The sequence below is a fragment of the Natator depressus genome, chromosome 8 (genome assembly GCF_965152275.1).
Source record: "Natator depressus isolate rNatDep1 chromosome 8, rNatDep2.hap1, whole genome shotgun sequence".
Lineage (NCBI taxonomy): Eukaryota > Metazoa > Chordata > Testudines > Cheloniidae > Natator > Natator depressus.
Genome location: NC_134241.1, coordinates 98,455,707 through 98,479,197, shown reverse-complemented (window position 1 = coordinate 98,479,197; position 23,491 = coordinate 98,455,707). Strand labels below are relative to the sequence as shown.

At 41.3% G+C, this 23,491-nt stretch overlaps 1 protein-coding gene across 3 annotated transcripts in view; it reads right to left on the bottom strand.

Annotated features, from left to right (window-relative positions):
• Nucleotides 1–23,491, bottom strand: part of BEND5 (BEN domain containing 5) — a 1,373,097-nt gene that overhangs the window by 554,426 nt on the left and 795,180 nt on the right. The gene's annotated exons all lie outside the window — the stretch shown is intronic.

Below are 23,491 nucleotides of genomic sequence, written 5' to 3'. Positions count from 1 at the left end.
CTGTAACGAGAATGATCAGGTAAGGTGAGCTATTACATGGCAGAGGGGCATTGCTGTCACATGATGGCATATATCACATTGGTAGATGTGCAGGTGAACGAGCCTCTGATAGTGTGGCTGATGTGATTAGGCCCTATGATGGTGTCCCCTGAATAGATATGTGGACACAGTTGGCAACGGGCTTTGTCGCAAGGATAGGTTCCTGGGTTAGTGGTTCTGATGTGTGGTGTGTGGTTGCTGGTGAGTATTTGCTTCAGGTTGGGGGGCTGTCTGTAAGCAAGGATTGGCCTGTCTCCCAAGATCTGTGAGAGTGATGGGTCGTCCTTCAGGATAGGTTGTAGATCCTTGATGATGTGTTGGAGAGGTTTTAGTTGGGGGATGAAGGTGATGGCTAGTGGCGTTCTGGTATTTTCTTTGCTGGGCTTGTCCTGTAGTAGGTAACTTCTGGGTACTCTTCTGGCTCTGTCAATTTGTTTCTTCACTTCAGCAGGTGGATACTGTAGTTGTAAGAATGCTTGATAGAGATCTTGTAGGTGTTTGTCTCTGTCTGTGGGGTTGAAGCAAATGCGGTTGTATCGTAGAGCTTGGCTGTAGACAATGGACCGTGTGGTGTGGTCTGGATGAAAGCTGGAGGCATGTAGGTAGGCATAGCGGTAAGTAGGTTTCCGGTATAGGGTGGTGTTTATGTGACCATCGCTTATTAGCACCGTAGTGTCCAGGAAGTGGATCTCTTGTGTGGGCTGGTCCAGGCTGAGGTTGATGGTGGGATGGAAATTGTTGAAATCATGGTGGAATTGCTCAAGGGCTTCTTTTCCATGGGTCCAGATGATGAAGATGTCATCAATGTAACGCAAGTAGAGTAGGGGCATTAGGGGACGACAGCTGAGGAAGCATTGTTCTAAGTCAGCCATAAAAATGTTGGCATTCTGTGGGGCCATGCGGGTACCCATAGCAGTGCCGCTGATTTGAAGGTATACATTGTCCCCAAATGTGAAATTGTTATGGGTGAGGACAAAGTCAAAAAGTTCAGTCACCAGGTTTGCAGTGACATTATCAGGGATACTGTTCCTGACAGCTTGTAGTCCATCTTTGTGTGGAATGTTGGTGTCGAGGTCTTCTACACCCATTGTTTCATTCTCTATGTATATAAATCTCCCCACTGTATTTTCCACTGAATGCATCCGATGAAGTGAGCTGTAGCTCACAAAAGCTTATGCTCAAATAAATTTGTTAGTCTCTAAGGTGCCACAAGTACTCCTTTTCTTTTTGCAGATACAGACTAACACGGCTGCTACTCTGAAACCCATGATTCTTAAGTCCTTTTCAGAATTATGGTTTCCCAGGATACAGTTCCCCCATCCTGTAAGTACAAACTACATTCTCTGTGTTTGTCTGGGCATTGATTTATTCACTGCTATGTTCAAACATTTAATAGACAGTTTAATGCTAATACTTGTCCATTTCTCCTAATTATTTCTAGTCTTCTTTAGTTTCCCTTGGCTGCATTCATTTCCAGGTAATAAACATTCAGATTTTTCATTCCTTTAGGCCCAGCTGTGACCTCTTCGGGAACCATGTACATACATTTGTGTCTGTGCAACATACCTGGAATGCTCCCTCTGGCATGTGGAAGATCTACTTTGTTAAATGTGATTGTTAGGCTTTCTTTCTCAACAAATTTACTACACAGATCTAATGTGGACAGTTGGTAAACTATAGTTTTGACTGTGTTTAAATATTATTTTCTCATTTGTTCATATAGTGTGTATTGTTTTGAATGAGTAAAACTGAAATGGCTTCCTGACACAGATGTAAGGACAGAATTTACTCTGATGTTTAAAGAGCTGGAGCATTGCTAAACATGGCTCTTTACCAAGTTACCCTCTCAAAGATTCTCTGTGGAGACCCTTTCCTTGGTCTTTCATGTGACTTTTGTGGTTTATTATTCATGTGCATACTATCTTTAAAACCTGGAACTCAGTCATGCACACAGCACCCCCACTGATTTTGGTTTAGTTCTTTGTATGATGAGAAAAACAATAAATTGAAAAAAGAAACTAAATGAATAGTTTTCAAGTGAGCATTCTATAATAGCTAAACAAAATCAGAGACTCATCAGAGACTCCATAGCAATACTAACCATTTCTTATAGCACTTTATATGTTCAAAGTACTGTACAGATATGAACCAGTTAATCCTTACAACATCCCATGAAGTAGAAGGGTAATTATCAGAAAACTGAGGCAGGGAGCTAGAACATGTTCTTCAAGACCACACTGTAAGTGGGTGGCAGAGGCAGAATTAGAACTCAAACCTCCTGCAGACTACACTACCTCCATACTGGCATCTTCTATTTTAGGGGTAAAATCTGTGCTTGGCTAGAGAACACGCTTATAACCCCAGTTAGCTAAATTCCTTGTATCTCAATCCCATTTCTCTGTATTCCTTTTCCTTACTTAAATTTTAAAAGATCAATATGCATCAGCTTGGCTCCTGTTGCTGAATTCCTTTAATTCTTGTTCTTGCGCATATCTATCTTGTTCTTATATAAGATATATCTATCTTGTTCTTGCGCATATCAAAGCCCTGGCTGGGATGATTTGATTGGGGATTGGTCCTGCTTTGAGCAGGGGGTTGGACTAGATGACCTCCTGAGGTCCCTTCCAACCCTGATATTCTATGATTCTATGATTTAGTGTAATAATTGTACCTGATATTGGTATTTCCATTCTCCACTCCATCCCACCTTCTTAAAAAGAAAAAAAGCCTATGATTCTACCCAAAGTCTTAGCAATTTTACAAACCACACTACAGCAACATCTATCAGATACATTAATATCCAATACCTGCCTCAGATAGATAGGACACATCACATAAGTTCACTATCTCATAGACTAGATCCCATTGAATTGTCAAACAAAATACATTGTTTGGACAGAATAGTTACTTACATAGTAAATGGGGTTCTTCTAGGGTATTGTGTCTACAGAGTAACACCATGGGGAAAGCACATGACTTGGTATCACAATCTCAGAACAATGTAGGCAAAATGATGAACATTAGTTCACATGCATAACCTCCCTCATATAGAACAGAGCATCTGGGGGTAAAAAAAGGGGGTGTGGCCCACCACACATCATCTCAGGGCAATAAAACACTGCATCAGCAGAGCTGCATCAATGCAGCTGCGCTGCTGCAGAGCTTAATGAAGACACTCCTATGCTGACGGGAGAGTTTCTCACGTTGGTGTAGTTAATGCACCTCCCCCGGAGGCAGTAGCTATGTCAGTGGGAGACACCGTACTGTCTACATGGGGGGTTAGGTAGGTATAACTACATCGCTCAGGGGTGTGGATTTTTCACACCTCTGAGCGTCGTAGTTATACTGATATAGGCCTGTACTGTAGACCTGGCCTCAGTTCCTTTCTACCTCCCTTGGCAGCAGGTCTTGTGGAAAAAACAGATTCTTCTCCTCTTATGACTCAGCTTTCATTTCTTAAGATAAGAACTCAAGGATGTGGGCTAAAGAATAATGCCAACTGAACAGTGATTTTTACACAATGTTTTCCCAAAATGAGAATCAGATCTTGACCACACTTCCTGCCGCTAAGACTCAGTTCTCACCCACTCACACAACCGTCGAGCTACAGAGACTAATGTCAGGTAAAATGATTAAAAGAACTCTAACAGCTGCAACTAGAATGTCACCTGAAGAAGCCACAGAGGCTGTTTTTGACCTTGAAAGTGAACAGACAAGAACATAAAATTCAAAATTAATAAAGATAGTCAGACCTGATTAATCCATTTGTCTAAGTAGTTGGGAGACTTAAAATCAGTTTTGTATGCATGCACAAATGACTCAGCGGAAGAACGTGGCATCTGCAAGTTGGCAGGCAAAAGCTATACTTAAAAGTGTGCTCACGGCCAGTTTATAACACCCAGTAAAGATCATACTTTATCTGACTCAAACATGGCATGCAAAGCCTTACCCTGTCTTAGCTGAGGTACTTCCACAGCAATATCCTTTGTAACTCAAATGAAAATGGGGCTTTATCGACTGGCTCAAGATTAGGCAGGTTCGACTGGCATGCAGCCATGAGTCTGTGCTTCATGTTTGTATCCAAATACAAACATGCTTCAGATTGAGGTGGGATTCCATGACTTTTTGGAAAAATTTAATATGGGACTTTATCTACCGAGCCTCAGTTATTCTTCAGAGTAGCAGTCATGTTAGTCTGTATCCGCAAAAAGAAAAGGAGTACTTGTACTCCTTTTCTTTTTTCAGTTAGTCTTGTGAGTCTGAGCTGGATTTATTTATTTTTTTAAAGAGTTGGTCTGATGCTTAGAAGATAGTTAATTATTCACAAGCAGCCAAACAGCCTTTCAACCTTAGAAAACCTTTACACTTAGAAATGGGAAATGAAATCTTACACTTAGAAATGGGAAGTGATTGAATCCTGCCCCACATTAAATTGTAGTAAGTGCAACACAGACATCTGTGGGCCTGACGGTAATTTCACATCATAGTAAATCAGTAGTAACTCCACTGCACACTGATGAAAAACTGGTGTGAGATCAGAATCAGGCCCTTAATATTTGTCACATAGATGTCACTTTTCTATACCTGTGCCAAATATCTATAGATGTATGAGCTGACAAGAAATAAAGGTGTACCTGCACAAGAATATTTTGTATATTTCCAAAATATAATATAAATTTATATATTTTCAGAAGAAACAGCACAAAAGATAGATATTGCAGGTGCAAAGGTTAGAGTCTGCTTACACAGTCCACATTTTCAATTCATTACCACATATTGTGTACTCAACCAAGCAGACCACATATAAGATGTGTTCCCCTCTTCCCTCCAAAAATTGTTCAAACAGATTCTAAAGAACACTGAGACACAAAACTAGGATTAATATCAAGCATTTCAGTATCAATTATGTAGATCAAGGGTGTTTTTTGATGGAACTTGGTTATGAGTTTGACAGGTATTTAGGGTACAAGTTAAATGAGAGACATCTGTGAGCTGCACAGCGCAGGTGTTTACTGACTGACAGCAAGACAGAACACTGTAACTGGCAAAAAAAAACCACCTTTAAAATGATTAAAAAAGGAAAAAGAAGCATTAGGGACTTTGTTAGGATAAAAATAGGTTTTTAAAAATCCTTATGTGTGTTCTGAATCCCACCCTCCCTACATCTTAAACTGGACATTTAAAATAGAAAATCCAGTTTACTTGAAGGTGTGGACATGAAACTCAATGTGCTGGAAAATGGGGAGGCAGCAGATGGTTTCAAACAGGGGGTATATAGCTGGAGCAAAGGGCAATGAACACGGTCTTAGCAGCTGCATTGATGTTACAAGATCCAAAGTGAGAGGGGAGGTAGTTCTCATAATAGTGAATGGTGAAGAGCTGCCTGTCAAACTGTCCTCGGGGTGGGGGGCTCCCTGGTTCCCACTGGCATGGCCCTGCAGCTCCTAGGTGGAGGGGCCGGGGGCTCCGCACGCTGCCTGCACCCAGAAGCCCTGCCCCCACAGCTCCCACTGGCTGCAGTTCCCAGCCAATGGAAGCTGCGCAGCCAGCGCTTGTGGCAGGAGCAGCACGCGGAGCTCCCTGGCCCCTCCGCCACCTAAGATCTGCAGGGACATGAGGAGCTGGGGAGCCCCTGCCAGCCCTGCCAACCCTCCCCCCCAGCACCAGCAGGGGTCCTGGGCCGCGTGTCACTGTCCTTCCCGCCCCAGCACCAGCGGGGGTCCCGGACCGTGTGCCACTGACTGGCCACTCTCCCCAGCACCCATGGCATCCCCAGACCAGCTCCCCCAGAGCACTTGTGCACCCCTGGACTCCTCCCCCCCAGAGAACCCATGGCTCCCTGCCCAAGTTTTACTTAGGGGTATTTAGTAAAAGTCATGGACAGGTCACGGGCCATGAATTTTTGTTTACTGTCCATGACCTGTCCGTGACTTTTACTAAAAATACCCGTGACTAAAACGTAGCCTTAACCATGGTCAATGGATGCTTTTTAAACACAAAATTCTCCTCTGCCATTCTCACCACAGACTCTCAGCATTCGCCTCCACAGTAACACATCCCAGAGAGAGTAAAGGTATTTTTGTAGCTGACAAAGCTAAGAGTCTGCAGCAAACAGGGGAATTTTAGGACAGCAAAATAAAAGATTTCTAAACTTCTGGATGTGGAAAAGTATTCCTACGGTCCAGGGCTTTTCTGAATGAACCCTGGAAATGTCCAGGGTTCAAAATCCACAGACTGATCACAGAAAAACACAAAAAAGGCACAAGGAGTGAGGACAACCCTCCCTTGCAACAAATGCTACTCCACAGCCACTACCACCCTATCTCCCACATGGTTCCATGAAAGAGGATTGGTGCTCTCTTCCAGCTGCCAAAACCCACCAGCCACACTCACAACAAAATGCTTAATTGTGTATTAAACACTGCCTCCTGGACTCTGAATTTTTTTAATCAGCCTCCCAACCAGCTACAAGGCAACCCTCTCCTCCAGCAGCCTTCCTACAGACTAACTACAAGGGCAGCTAGAATATTGGTTGCAATTATGTATGCAATTTATCTTGCCCAAATACTGCTAGCCAATCACCACAAGCAACACATACAGACTGAAGCTTAGCACCTTGTAAAATAATTAGCCTCTTAGTTACTGGCTTCAAACACCATAAAGCACACATCTGATATGCCACCACAAATATCTCCATGTACTGATCTTATTCTGAATATCCACTTATATTTAAGCAATTCTGTTAGTTTCCTCACTTGCAAAACCTTGGATGTCCTCCAGATATAAGCCTTGCTCTTCATCACAAAAGCTTTGAGAGATTTTGTCAGTCAGATGGTTGAATAGTTCACAGCCGCTATAATTGTAACTATAACATTTTTGGCTGTTAATCTTTTGTGTATTGGTGGAATCTCTTCTTATACTTACATATGTACTCTCTTTAGGAGGCAGGCAGTTTCACCAAAACATCATTAACACAATTAATATATTTCATTACCTTTATTCTGCTTCAATTGTTCAAACTGAATGCAAAAGCAGAAGGATTTCAGTAGCTAAGGGAAGAAATAATGTCAACTCTAATACAAAATTTCTTCATTATTCCAGAATTTGATTTCCAGCACAGAAGTAATGTGTATTTGTCAGGATAATGGCAGAAAAGAGAAACAATAGGAAGCCTTTGTTATTTTAAATAGTTAAGTTGTTACACAATATGATGGACTTCTGTTGTGCCTTAATGGATAGTAGCACAATCAATAAATGGCTGTAACAATTTTGTTCTGCTTCACCTACTGTAATTGAAAAGTAACTCAAGCAGAACTTTGGAGTGGTTTGTGATGTATATTTTTTCTTTTGGTGTATTTTTGATTAAGATAAAGATTATGTTTTAGTGGTTGGAGTAGGCGTAATTGTTATTATAAACACCTTTCAACATGATGTCCTACCCAGGAGAATAATTTTGCAAGGCGACTGTAGAATCAATGAAATCAAGGGAAAAAACATGGAACAGAATGGCTAGAACAAGTGTCACTGGTAGAGAGAGGAAGCAGCAAGAAATGATCTGTTGACATCTGCTGGCTGAAGGAGCAGTTCTAGTGTGGATGCAGCTACGCTGGCAAAGCTGTGTTTTGCACCGTTATAGTAACCCTTCTCTCCCTCCCACCCCAAGCAAAACAAGCTATCCCAATAAAAGCAATATAGCTGTGTCTATGCGAGAGACTAATCGGCACAGCTATATCAATCAGGGATCACACCTTTTCATATCCTGACCAACATAGCTATGCTAGCAGAAATCTCTAGCGTAGACATGGCCTGAATCTTGGCCTGCCAGTACTGGCCAAGGTGTTTTCTCTACTGATTCTTTCTGAATAACATCTCTGAGATCCTTTCATGTAGCTAAAACTCTCATCCAATGTCTCATTACCTCTCATCTTGATTGCTGCATCATCCTTATCTCTGGCCTTCACAAATGCAATTTTGCCCCAATTGTAACCATTCAGAAAGCTGTGGCTGCATTCCTAGATCATTTTCCTAGTTTATTGCTTTGACTATGGCTCTTTCCATCCCTCCACTGGCTACCCCTTTTCTATTGCATCAGACATAAACTGCTTATATTCACTTTCAAGGCTGTTCATGCCCTACCTCCACCCCCCCATCATCTCTCATTTGCTATCGAGATGTCAATTCTCAGCTCTGATTGGCCCATGATACCAACTTGCCTTGTGCACCTGTTTATTTCAAACAAGCAACTTTATATTTTCTTCCATCCTGCCCTTCGTGCTTGGAAGGAGCTCCACATAAACAGCTGTAAAAATAACTCATTGTCCTCCTTCAAAACACTCCTGAAAACTCTCCTTTCCTGTGAGGCCTATAAAAAATCTTGACAGTGGGTAGGCTGCTGGTGTGCTGAGACCACTAGCTATCATGCTGACCAACGCTGTCCCTTTGTTTCCTTGTATTCCCCCATCTGTCTTTATTCATCTCTTGTCTCGTCTTATATTTAGATTGTGAACTCTTTGGAGCAGGGACAATCTTTTTGTTCTGTGTTTGTACAGCACCTTGCACAATGGGGCCCAGGTCCACGACTAAGGTTCCTGCACACTACAATAGCACAAATAAACAACAGCAATAACAGCAGAATGGATCTTTCACCCTCTGGGTCTGACTATTTAATAGAGCTAAGGTATAGAAGCAGAAGGCCCTTCATAGGGCAGGTCTACACGTAAGCACTGCGGCAGCATTTTAAGTGAAGATACTCCGACGCTGACAGGAGAAGCGGTAACTATGCTGACGAGAGAAGCTCTCCCGTTGACATAGAACTGCCTACACAGAGGGTTAGGTCAGTATAACTATGTCACTCAGGGGTGTGGATTTCTCACACCCCGAGCAATGTAGTTATACTGATATAGGTGTGTAGTGTAGACATGGCCTTAATAGTTGTCTAACTGCTTACGCTTGCAGATTGTTAAGAGACAATGCCAGCGTGAATAATCTTCATGTGTCCCTCCCCCTCTCTTTGGGGAGCACCAAAACTGAGGTGGGTCAGACAGAGAACCAGACTGAGAATCCCAGAGATACAGGAGGACCTGGGCTGTTTAGGAAAATGTAAACTGGTTCTGTTCTGTTCCTGTAACTGAAGAGGAAAGCATAATCTAATTTAGCTTGTAGTGAAACACAAGATTATATGAGACTAGATAGTCATGTAGGCTGTTTGTTGCCTTAAAATCCCCTTTTCTTTAATGCTTTGCCCCAACTGCTGAATAAAAACACTTTGTTTTAAGAAAACTGTTGGTCACCCTCATTGTCACAGGTTCCCAAAGAGAAGGAACACAGGTGCTCAGAACCCAGTCAGACCAGCATGATGATCAGCAGTTGGTATACATAAGGCATTCTACTTGAATCCTAGCTTAAGAACAGAAGAATTGTGAGATTCGACCCCAAGACAGGTAAGGGCAAGAGGCTAAATACCTGAGGGTGTGCACTCAGAGAGACCAGAAACAGGACAGAGATGCAGCTAACCCTGTAACTGTGGCAGGACTAATGAGAGGTGATGGCCATTTTGAAAGAGGGGATTTTGTGGCCTCAGTACCTCTGACAACAATGGGAGATGGCCGCCATTTTGAAAGCAGGCAATTCTTCCCGAGTTTCTGTGAAGGCAAAGATTTTAAGCACCAGCCTGTGCTGACAGATCAACTTTAAATTATGAAATGTAATAGCAAAAAATGACCATTAGTCCTAAACATTTCCTTTTAAAAAAATAGCTACCTACGCCTAAAGGAGTGCAAGATAGAACAAATAGAGCCCCCGCCCCGATCACCAGCTCTGCACTCCCATTGGCTGGTTCCTGGCCAATGGTAGCGGGGGGGGGGGAGGACAGTGCCTGTGGGCTAGAGCAGCACATGCTGTGGGACCTCCTGCCCCTCTCCCCCCGGCCTAGGAGTCGGACCTGCTGGTCACTTCTGGGGCGCAGCACGGAGCCAGGACAGACAGGCAGCCTGCCTTAGCCCCACTGTGCCACTGACCAGGAGCCACCCGAGGTAAGTCCGTGCCCCAACCCTGAGCCTCAACCCCCTACCCCAGCCCTGAGCCCCCCCAAACCCGGAGCCCCCACCTGCACCCCAAAACCCACATCCCCGGCCCCACCCCAGAGCCCGCAGCCCCAAACCAGAGCCTCACCCCTCCCACACCCCAACACCCTGCCTCAACCTGCTGTCCCCTCCCACATTCTGAATCCCTTGGCCCCTCCCCCCAGCCTGGAGCCCCCTCCTGCACCCCAAACCCCTCATTCCCAACCCCACCCCAGAGCCTGCACCCCCAGCTGGAGCCCTCACCTCTTCCCACACCCCAACTCCCTGTCCCAGCCCGGAGCCCTCTTCCGCACCCTGAACCCCGAATTTCTGGCCCCACCCCAGAGCCCACATCCCTATTTAGAGTTCTCACCCTCTCCCGCACCCCAACTCCCTACCCCAGCCCAGTGAAAGTGGGTGAGGGTGGGGGACAGCGATCCACTGAGAGAAGGGGAATGTAGTGAGCTGGGGGCAGGGCCTCAGGGCAGAGGGGACGGGGCGGAGCCTTGGGGAAGGGGCAGGGCTAGCATGTTCGGTTTTGTGCCAATAGAAAGTGGACAACCCTAGATGTGTCATATATTAACAAGTATGCCTTAAGCACCACTACATAATAGAGTCTGTCTTATATGTTTTAATTTGTTAATAGAGTTTCCAGATATGTCCCGATATTAAGACTGACAGCAGGAATCTTTGAGGGGAAAAAAAGAATAAGTGTTACACAGTGAACCCATAAATACCATACAGCTTCCTTGATTTATACAACATATTAGAAAAAAATGGAGGAAAATGATTGGTTGTATTGTAAACTAAACATAACTAATGTATAACCTCCTAAGCTCAAAAGTGGTAGCAAGTGATAAAACATTGAGGCAATATTTTAATAAACCTTGACATTAAGAAAATAATTATAACAATTTTGTCATCTGAATACACTACAGCCTTAGATTTAAGTTCCAAAGTGGAAAGAGAGAGCTGTTTGCTGGCATATTTAATTGTCAAATAACTAGTTTTATTTTTTATATAGCTAGGATTTATTCCAGAGGAATGTTTTAAATCACCAAATAATTTCTATTTAAAAAATAGCAGTACTCAGGGGAAAATAATCCACTTTAAAAACTTCCAGTTTAAACTCTGTTGTTTGGCATTTCACTCTGTAGTATTTGCATTTTCTGGGTTCACCCAAAGCTCACATGCCTCTAATGAGGTCCAAGAGAATAGATCACAGCAAGTAACTTACTCAACAAATTTAGCCTCCATTTTTGCTCTTTGAATGTCTGCAAGCAGATTGCAATTTCCTCAAAACTGTTCATTATTCAAATTTACTGTATATATTTTTCTTCCCTCTGTGTATTTCTTTATGGATTGATCATGAGCAGTTTGCCATAATATTCTGTATTCAAAATTCCAGCTGCCTTCATTAGCTGTGACTAATCACATAAGTCAGGTGGTATTGTTTCTGCTTCTTGAATGCAAAAGCAAAACTCTTTTAGGCCACAGTTCGGCAAAGCAGTTAAGCATGTACTAAAAGTTAAGCACATAAACGTTTTGCAGAATAGGAATGGGATTACTCACATCCTTAAAGTTAAGCACGTTGAAGCACTTTCTTGAACTGGGGCCAAACAAAAACCTTATGGAGTTTTGTTCGCTCTCTTCAAATTTCCACAACCCTGCCTCCCGTTCCATTCACCACAATCTTTTAAGAAATGTTCCAAGATTTCTGGGGCTCTAGCTAATAACATGACCTATCTGCATGGAATCTATGAACCAACCAGACACATTTTCATGAATGGCTTAATTCCAATGGCCTTCCCAGCTCTGGAGTTATTTCAGATAGTTCCCTTTCCTAATTATATAACCAAGCTAAGGATATACTCTTATTAACATTGCTTTTTTGTATGTAGAAAACTACAAACAATACCAGAATCTCGTGTCCCATTTTGGTTTCCAAGAAAAACTCTACAGATAGAACCATTGCCAAGGGGGAGCAATTTTAAGGCCAACCTTCAATGACCATGACCATATAGCTCCATCAGATGAAAAGAAGATTGGTAACCAAAGTATTTTAAGTAGCAATTTAATGTACAATGTATTGTAAATTTTTAATACTCTGGTTTGAAGATAATAGATGTTAAAATGTCCAGAAGTTCAGATGGTTAGCTAGACACTCATCCAAATATACAAACTAACCCAAACTTTTGAACCTCCATATTTAAGCTGAAGCTGGTGAGACGTGTCTGGTGAGAACCATTTTATTCTGAGATCTCCATTACTTCCTGCTTCTGGTCATGTCAGAGTTTCTCTGAGTATAATCACTCTTATTTTGGGTGGGATGTTATTTTAGAATGGCCACTTTGGGTCCTGGCCAGGAATAAGACAACCGGAGTTCTACAAAAATGAATATATAAATATAAAAAAGTTAACCTAACTATTTCAGACATAATAAAATATGGGGGTTGGTTTCAGTTTTGGGCAAAGGTTCAGGGTACACTTGTTTGTTATTTTATACAAAAAGATTTGCCCATCCCTGCTGAAGTGTCCATGTACTATCCATTTTCCCAATGGTCTCTCTTCCTTTATCACTTACAGTCATTGTATATTCTTTCTTCAACACAGTTAGACATAGAACCAAGAAGAGGTGATATATGATCAGCAGGCAATGCTAACAAGCTCCTCAGTGCTCTGAAAAGTCAGATGGAAATTATTATTGTTATAATGGATAGCAGCAGGCCTCTAAGAGGCTTGCAGGACGGTTCATTTGGTAAAGTTTAACACCTTTGTGTTGTAAGAGTTCACACATTTCCTCCCATGCATCTGCATGAAGGAATCAGCGTGTTCCTAGCTGCTAGAGGTGTGAAACTATCTCCTATCTGGTGGCAAAAACATTTCCAGTTGCTCAACAGCAAGTAATAGTTCAGTAGCGAGAAAAAGCATTTGGAAAACAGGCTTAAAAACAGTGCAGGCCTAGTGTGATTTTATGGATGTTCTTGACCTTGAGTGGTCTCTGGGGATGCCTTCTTAATGAAAAGTTCACAGCATTCACTTTCCAGAGATGTGCAGACATACTCAGGATTGCTTTCTCGTAAGGCCTCCTTTAAACTCATCACTGAGAATGCCATCTATTGTGAGATCATAGTAAGGCAACAGGGACATGATATCAAGGAAATATCCCAGACTAGGATATATCAAAACACAGGACAATTTACATAAATATCTATTCACATGAAGTAAACTAATCTCTGATTTTAGATAAAATTGATATTTGGGTCATGAATAAGGTTCCCATTCAATGTGAAAAGAAAAGGAGTACTTGTGGCACCTTAGAGACTAACCAATTTATTTGAGCATAAGCTTTCGTGAGCTACAGCTCACTTCATCGGATGCAATTCAATGTGCTACATTACATGCATTCAATGTGCTACATTACAATTAAATTATTTACTGGGGACCGCATTGATCAGTACAGGTGGACCAGATAATCCAGGACTAGGAAGATGATGGCTCATGAGTCTGGTGACAGCAACTAAATGTTGTGGAGACTTGGAGAGGTCTGATTGGAAGACTATTTCCCATACAGAAGTCCTGTGAGCCTGACAGGCAGATTTAAGCATTTTGTGGGAGAAGGGGCTATGTGCATAATCTTTTGTGAAAGATACAGTAGGTGGTATTTCGGTCACTGTTGTTAACCTATACTTTAGATACTCAGATGGTATTGGTTAGTCTCTAAGGTGCCACAAGTACTCCTTTTCTTTTTGCGAATACAGACTAACACGGCTGTTACTCTGAAACCTGTCAGATGGTATAATTGCTGGTGGATACAATTAGAAAAGTAATCTAGTCACGCATGTGGCATGTACATGTGTGTAAACCCTGCTATGGGAGATACTTCTCATTTTCTGGACTGCCATGCTCAATGTCCACAAAATGACTCGTCGCACAATGTGTGTAACAATGCAAGGTTGGGAAGTGTGATTAATACTACAGATCCAGAGTTAAATGAGTCCCAATTTCCAAACACATCACTAAATTAAAACAAATGAACAAAAAAGTATGACTTGAAAACACTTTTAAAGATTAGTCCATTCAGTGAATGACAAGGAAATAGCATCTCCATTGCCTTTAAACAATTTATGAGTAATAGCAGATATCTATAATATCTATCTAAATGCATCCGATGAAGTGGGTTTTAGCCCACGAAAGCTTATGCCCAAATAAATTTGTTAGTCTCTAAGGTGCCACAAGTACTCCTCGTTTTTTTAGCAGATATCTAGAAATTTAGTAACCATCATGTCTCTAAAAGGGTCAGAGTTCTTGGCTTGGTGGTGAAGCTTTTAGTTCTGTCAGGAAGTATTTAGAAAACTTCAGGATAACCATTTCAAATTTGTTTTGGTCTTTTAAGTTATCTTTACAATAATTAGGCAAATAAAAAGAAGTACAGCACATTGATTTTTTTATTCTTTCAAACCACTAAATTCAACAAAGTGCACATGCCAGAATTCATCTGAAGAGCTGGAAGTGTACAGTAGGGCTGTGTGATATTTAGCAGACGGTATAACACAAAGTGCAGTAGTTTGAAATGTAGACTCCGATTACACTGTCAACTCTAATTCAAGCACTTGCTATAGTCCGAATTTCTAGAACTGAAAAAAACCCAGGTATAAAACTTATATTTATGTAGTACCTTGCCTCCCACGGGATCCCAGAGTGCTAGCTAAAATGATACATCAACTATACAGAGGGATCCCTTCACCCACCACTGAAATACAGCACCTGTTTAACTGCATATGGCAACACTACACAACCTTTTATGACAGAAAGCAGCAGCAGACTGCATGCAGTGGCAACTGAATGAGAACAGCCAAAATGTAGTTACTTCAACTGGAATCTGAGGAAAGTTGCTGTGCACGATTATTACATTATGGCTCCTCAAATCCAGGTTCCTACTCTACAAGTCACTTGCATTGGTTGAGGGTCGCAGATAAACACATTTTGTTTAGTTTCATTTACCATTGAACTCTGCCTCTTCCTCTTTTCCCCCGAGTTCCTACTACACATTAATCAACAGTTTTATTGCTAATGCATTTGCAGCAGTTTTTAAAAAGTGTAAATGTTGCTTTAAAAAAAAAGTCTAAGAACCAATGGTCTAAGTAGGTTTTATTTTGTGGCACCCCAGCATCCAAAATGTAGTTTGGTGAAACTTTGGCAGCTAGAGGTCAGACTTCTTTAACTGTGCATCTGCAAAGAAAGGCTAATAAATATATTCAAATCTGAAAGGCCACAAAACATGCAAGTCTGGAGCAGTAAATTTTTTATGCTTATCAGCTGCAGAAAGACATCCATATAATAGATTTCATAGGACAAATTTATGATTCTGCAAATGTTCCCTTCATTTAAATCAGTATCTCAGTATCTTGATATCTGCAAATCACCCAAAAGTCCTGATGGGCTCAAATGCTAAATGCCACAATGGACCATCTAATGTTCATTCTTCTCTGTAAACAGGGAGGAGGATCTATCATAATGACACTGAAGCCTTTTGAAGAGCCTAAGGTCTGGCAATTATGCATATAAAGCTGAGTGTTTAAGTCCAATAATGGGGTTTAGTGATGGATGGATCCTCCCTTCTTGTACTTCTAAGATGCTTGTGATAGCTGAATTGTCCCCAAGTGGCACCCATAAATTCTGGCCTTTAAGAAAAGCCCACATGTTGTGTAGGTATCACCCAAAGCCCTCATTAGTTAGACTGTGACCTTTGCTGTGTGACTATCAGGCAGAAGCCTAGGAAAGGCCTGTGTTCGATTAGCACTGCAATTTGTTCATTATCTTCTGACAGGAATTTGCAAGTGTCAAAGAAGACTGTGTTATGAAAAGGTCAAGAGCTAAACTGTAAGGGTTGGGGGAAGGGCATCTATCTTGAAAATTCAGCCCCAGCACTAATAAAACCACCATTAAACAGCATCTAATTTGCTCCCGAATACCAGCAACCAGGAGCAGGTAAAATCAAAGTTTGGGGTAATTTATCTTCACAGGAGTAAAATTACTTCAGGATAAAAACTGGTTTTCTGCTTTTTGACTTAAAATTGTGGAAATTGTTTCTGACAGCAAATTGCTCCTAATTAATTTACGGGCTCTGCTGGGAAAATGCATTGTACTGTTGATTTCTACATTCGGCAGACCTAATTATAAAAACAAACTTTTCTTAAACTATTAACTTCTGTGCTTCCAGAATTAGAGTGATAGGAACAGCAAGTGGGACTGGGAGTGCACTGTGACTATTCTCAGCATGTAGCTTGCTCACAGAAAGAACATATTCAGTATCATCTTGGTGGCTTACTGGTGTTCTAGATTCTTAAGACTTGTTTTTGTTTTTAACTTTGGACAACAGTAATGCTAAGGCAATCATTAAAAACATAATTTTTTCCCATACCTCCATGTAACTGTATGATAGTCTCTGGAATTGTTTCACAATTGCCTAGGAATAACCGAGACTTGTGGATGACTACATGGTGTTTTTTTCTCCTTGACTTTTGGGCTACTCCTCCCTGCCTAAGTCAAGGAGGACACAATCCAGAGTTTGTGGTATCATGAAAGCGCCCATGGTGATAAATTTGTGGGGTGACAAACTCTGGAAGGGGAAACAGTGATTGTACTGCAAACTCAAACTCGGTAGTGCTTCTCAAAGACATGGAAGTGTGGGATGACGCTGAGTCAGGCCTGCTTTACTGAGCAATAGAGCCCAAGTTAAGGGCTCCAGCCAATGGCGGTGTTAGCCCACGGGGGGTCCTAAGCAGGAATATTTTTGGTCCCCGCACACACAATACCTAATAAAAAGCAAATAGGGGGCCCCCTTGAATTGCTCAGGGCTCTAAGCAATTGCTTCGTCTGCTTATGCCTAGTGCTAGCTTTGACTCCTGTCAAAAATAGCGGTGGAAGACTGGAGCAGCTGGTACGAATGTATCAGACCTTTCCTCAAAGATGTGTGTCAAGGAAGATCTAAGGAAGAGCACATATAACGCATTAGTACTTGGTTATTGCCCAGTTATCTCCTGGGGAAAAGACAGGAATCAGATCCTTAGGGATGAGGTTTGGAAATGGCTAATTATGAGGAAACAAACAGGGTCTTGGAGGGATTTTTGTTTTAAAATAAGGAGAGTCAGGTAGGGAGTGGCTGAAGATCTGATCTAGGTCACTAATATCTGGGGGTGGGAGAATGGATACAAATAGCTACATGAAGGTCAAATAAGGATTTATATTCCTTTTTGGAGGAAAAGTGACTATTTCAGGATCTTTTGAGGTTCACCATTTACCTTTGCTAATCATTCGAAGTCACAACTGAAGGGATCAGCAACTGCGGGGAGGCAGGGGCAATCTGATTTTTTTTTTACTCTTTGTAAGGGTGAGAACATCCCCTCTGATGTTTTCAGTCCAGAAAGCCAGTCTCAAGATGAGTTCCAAATCCAGATTTTCCATATGGCAGTAGAGATGTAAAGCCAGCCGTATTCATTCCCCACGCCCCCATTATATTCTCAAGACAGAATCCATTCAATTACACCCTTTATTAGAATTCAAACATTGTAGTTATCTGTTTGGCAGCTGATGATAAAACCTTCAATGGTGCACACATTGGGCAAAATGTCAGAAGACCTACTGTACAAGTAGAGAAAATTTGACCCACTTTTGTAAAATCACAAGGGTCAGTGTCTTACATTAAATCTAGTGGGAAAAACTGGCACATGATCCATGATATTTAATTCTATGAGTCAGATTTACTCAGCTGCTATCGTTTTCTAAGCTGTCCCTGCTGAATGATACCCATCACTTCCTGCATGAAAGAAAGCAGTAAATCACAGAAAAATCTAGAAAACATTGTTCTAATATTTTTATATCACTCCTTTGCTGACAGCTATGACATTTAAGAGAGGAGAAAGGCTGGTGAATTAGGCTTCACAGCACACTGTGTTACCAACAGTAAAATAACAACATAGGCACATAGAGAAGGCTGTCGGTATTATTAAAGAGAGTTCAAATGTACTCATAGCCTTATTGTAGCCTAAACGTAGGGAATGCAGAAACAAGGATGTTGATGCAATCACAGAAAACATTAATTCATATTCTAAGATAAATAACTTTGTTTCAGTGGAGAGAACATATCAGTGAATTTAGAGCAAACAAACTTTGGACGAAATGTGTAGTTATTTAAAAACAACTACAAGTTTTAGAAACCCAGGAAAATCACAGTTAATGTTGCATTTAGAAGAAATGCAGGCATTTTAAAGTATAAAAATGCAGAATTGAGATACCCATACAAGATTAACTCTGCTCCTCTAAGGATGCCCTGAGAAAGAACACAATAGTGGCGTTTTTTTAAAGAACAAGTATTACAAATCAGTATATTCAGATTTAAGGTTATAGTGAAAAGTACTACAAAGGTCTTAAAATAAGTAATGCACAAGTTAGGCACTTACAGTGTCCATAAAAATATAGAAGTAACATTTCTAGTCACTGAGACTAAGGAACTGTAGGTATTTTTATTTTTCAATAGTAATTTTTGACAATTTAGAAAATGTCAACCAGTGATCAAATCCTGCTCGTTAGATATGCAAACTTTTAACGTGTCTAAATTTGAATTTTAAATCAAACTCTGTAACAGTTGTGAAGATGCGTTTAAACTTTGATGTTTATCACCTGTACACAAACAGCCGAACACTACAGAATCAGGCTAGGTGTCTGACAATTATAACTCACCTGTGGCTGAAATGTTACCTTAGCTACTGTTGCTACTAGAAGAAAAACAGCCCATATTGGATCTCAATATTCCATACAAAAGATTCTGCAGACCCATCAGGGTTTAATTAGAGCTCCACTGAATATTTTTTTTTCAATAAAAAAGTTAATAATTGCAGTGCATAAAATGCCATTGATATAGGATCTTTTAGAGACGTCAGTGAACTTCCAAATGATATCCACGTACTGATAAAGGTAAAATTACAGTGCCTATGGATAAAATGTAGGACTGAATAACTGACTCACTAACAATCAAATGAAAGCCAGCCCTTAAGAGAGCTACTGTACTGTCTTATAAGACTAAGGAAACTAAAAATATGTTACACTCCACAGGAGACTGCTACTCAAAGTGGGACAAACTCATCCCTGGTGTAACTCCACTGAAGCCAATGGAGTTACACTAGGAATGAATTTGGTCCAATAGCGCTAAACCAATTAATGTGCTAATGGGGCAATGCTGAGAAAAACAGTCAAGACAAAAAAAAATGGCTAAGTCTGGACTACTGCCATGTGCTTGATATGGCACTGACCCTGAAGGACACCTGGCAGCTTCAACTGGTACAGAATGTGGCTGCCTACCACATAGGATAGTAGACAGACAAAATCATGTTGCATCTGTTCTCTGGTGCTGACTGCCAGTTTGAATCCATGTGCAATCTGAAGTGCTAGTTATCAGTTATAATAAAGTTTTAATTGGTCTAGGAACCCAATGTTGTCCAAGACAGCCAAATACAATGACTCTGATTCGCCTCTGACATTTACACAGGTGTAACTCTGTTGACTTCAGTGGAGTTATCTCTGATCTACACCAGAATGAGTGGGATGAGATCAGCCACATTATCTCCTTCCACAGCTGTTGCAACTGACAAGGACCCTGCAACAGTCAGTGCCCACAGCTGATGTTACCAAGGCTAGAGGAAGTGCTCCTCAGTAGAAGGTGCTCCTGCCAGCAGTTCATCAGAGCCTGGATTTCTCCTCACTTAGGCTGTATTACAAGAAACCTCTCTGACCTGGCTTTTCTATGAAAGTGGTTATTGGATCTCCCAGGGATCTCCCCGGAATCTCTCTTGAAAATCTGATTTCCGTTTGCTCAACCACCAATGCCCCTCTCCCCGACCCCTGGGTTTAGGAAGAGTCTCATTGACAATTGAAGGTTACTGAGTCTATGCTCCCTGTTCTGGATAAATGCTGTGCTTTTAATGTAATGTTGTAAATGGCACTCAGATGCCACAGTGAGGAACACCTTAACTGTAACACTAACAATGTCATGGACAAGATGGCGCAGCGACAGCTAGAAAAATGAAACTGCACAGATGGGTTACATCAAGGAAACAGTGTTATCCAGTGGTTAGGGCACAGGACAGCTGTCAGGACTTCTACATTCTATTCCCAAATCTGACACTGACTCACTGTGGGACCCTAAATGATTTACTAACTCTGTGCTTCAGTTTCTTCATCGGCACAATATGTAGAATAGGCAAATATCATTCATTAACTCCCTGATACAGTGTGAGGCTTACCTGATTTGTTTATAAAAGACTATGAGATCTTCAAGTGAAAGGTGCCGTAAGTGCAAAGTATTAATAATAGGAATACTAGTATTATTTATTAATAACCAGTCACAAAATGAAAGGCTTCCATCAGCCAAAGTGTCAAATGTAAAAACAGCAAGTTATCCTATAAACTAAAGTGGGACCGCTTCTCCATTAGCCTTTGGATTCCCTGAACTCTTCCTCTCTGTGCTGTTTGTTCGCCCCATGAAGGGCCAGTTATCCCTGCTGACCAATCATCTCTTGCTGTATTTAGAAGGCTGAATCCCCTGCAATCCTGGCAGTATTTGTATGCCTGTATAAAAGAGATTTTTAACCCCTGACTGCTGGATGTAGTACAAGATACCCTATCATATAGCAATGATGACTGAAGCCAGTGCATTTCCTGGGTAGTTAATTAATAAGTATAATTAATGATCTGAAGCAAAGCTTCGAGCCACAAAATCCTCCAAGCTCGTCAATAATCTTCCAAGAATGCCCTGGGTCCTTGTTATTTGTTAATCAAATAAACAGTTACAGTGACCAGTTTTGGAGAAAATTTACAGTTACAGAAATTTATTGCTTATAGCCCACAGCGAACACACAGGGCAAAATCCATCCCTGTTGTAAGCCTGCAGAGGTCAGTGGAGCCATGCATGATTACACCTGCTCAAATTTGCCCCATAGTTTCCCCATAGTGAAGGAAAACTGCATCCCCATTTTTTTAAAGTGGTGTATTCAGTTGCTGTACTTAGGAGAAACAAAATGGCTAATTCATAAACATCAGTGTAAGCTGTTTATGTAACAGATATGCATCAAAGAGAAGTACTAACAGGGCATCTGTTGATCAGATAGACCGTGCTCTCTTCAAATGCAGGCCTCATTCAGCTGGATTCCTCACTCGCATATGGGTGAGACGATACCATAACTATAGGACAAGGCAGTTAATCTCAGTGAAGCAAAATAGAGCGAGGCAAAATGCACAATCTCTGCCAGAAAGCTTTAGACACAGACCTCAAATGCCTCTGCTAGAAAACAGGAGACAGCTTTGCATCTGGCTAGTGCAGCTGCCAAAGCCACCCCAAGAGTGCTACAGAAAATCATAGAGAAGGAATGCCAAGGGCAGCACAAACATCTCTGCCAGCATAAAGACGCAATGCCAAGTGAGTGTCACAACTGCACACACCCACCTTTGATATGGCGTGGCTGTTTAATAAAGTACAATTTGTATGAAGGGAAGGCTTGCCTGGGCACAATTTTTACACATTTCCAGACTATGGAAAAAAGAATAAGTGACCACAACACTGTTGTCTGCACCTACAGTGGACCCAGAGGTCGCGTAGCACTAAAGCTGCCAGCCCAACTAAGTGAAATCTACAGTGGTGCCAGCTAGGGTCTAGCACTAAGGACATATTGCATAGCTTGGCATCCCTGTGACTGCCATTCAAACAGGTGGAGAGAAGTATCATTAGAGACCGTAATGTCTGGTGGTGTCAGAGCCAAAGAATCATTGGGCTGATATGATACCGCCAGAGATTGCAAAAAAAAAAAAAAAAAAAGGGACAGAAAAAAAAATGGACAAGAAAAAAGCCATAAACCAGGACACTAAACATACCACATAGATTAGAGGAGACTGGTTCCTATCAACAGCTATACTTTAAAATAATGTTACACTTCCCATTTGAAGATAAGTTGTTTACTTCTAAAAGCACAACACATATTGTATTAGGGTAGCCGTTTTGGAGAATGCTGAGCATGTTAACATGGCAGTTTATTGAAGACATGCAGTCAGTGCTGGTAGACAATTTTGTTTTATATCTGTTTGCAAAATCCAGATCATTCCTCTCTCCAGACCCTGATACGACAGATTCCTCAAGACGCCTTTTAAAAAAATATCTTTATCAACAGTCCCATGCTTATGGAGCAACCCTACAATAGTCTTGTTTTTGGGAGGAAAGGAAATACAATTCAACAAGGAAACAGATTTCAGTTGTAAGGGGGGACTACAGAAAAATGAGGAGGTTACTTAAACAGAAATTAAAGTGTACAGTGCCAAAAGTGAAAATCCCTGCAAGCTTCATAGAAACTTTTTAAAGACACCATAATAGAGGCTCAACTTAAATGTATACCCCAAATTAAAAAACATAGTAAGAGAAACAAAAAAGGGCCACCATGGCTAAGCAACAAAGTAAAAGAAGCAGTGAGAGACAAAAAGGCATCCTTTAAAAAGTAGACGTTAAATCCTAGTGAAGAAAATAGAAAAGACCATAAACTTTGGCAAATGAAGTGTAAAATATCATTAGGAAGGCCAAAAAAGAATTTGAAGAACAGCTAGCCAAAGACTCAAAAAGTAATAGCAATTTTTTTTAAGTACATCAGAAGCAGGAAGCCTGCTAAAGAAGCAGTGGGGCCACTGGACGATTGAGATGCTAAGGGAACATTCAAGGACAATAAGGCCATTACGGAGAAACTAAATGAATTCTTTGCATTGGTCTTCACAGCTGAGGATGTGAAGAAAATTCCCACACCTGAGGCATTCTTTTTAGGTGACAAATCTGAGGAACTGTCCCAGATTGAGGTGTCATTGGAGGAGGTTTTGAAGCAAAGTGATACCAGGACCAGATGGTATTCACCAAAGAGTTCTGAAGGAACTCATATGTGAAACTGGAGAACTACTAACTGTAGTCTGTAACCTATCATTTAAATCAACTTCTGTATCAAATGACTGGAGGATAGCTGATGTGACGCCAATTTTTTAAAAAGGCTCCAGAGATGATCCTGGCAATTACAGGCCAGTAAGCCTGACTTCAGTACCAGGCAAACTGGTTGAAACTATAGTAAAGAATAAAATTGTCAGACACATAGATGAACATAATTTGTTGTGGAAGAATTAGCAGGGTTTTTGTCAAGGGAAATCATGCCTCACCAATCTACTAGAATTTTTTGAGGGGGTCAACAAGCTTGTGGACAAGGGGGATCCAGTGGATATAGTGTACTTAGATTTTCAGAGAGCCTTTGACAAAGTCCATCACTAAAGTCTCTTAAGTAAAGTAAGCAGTCATGGGATAAGAGGGAAGGTCC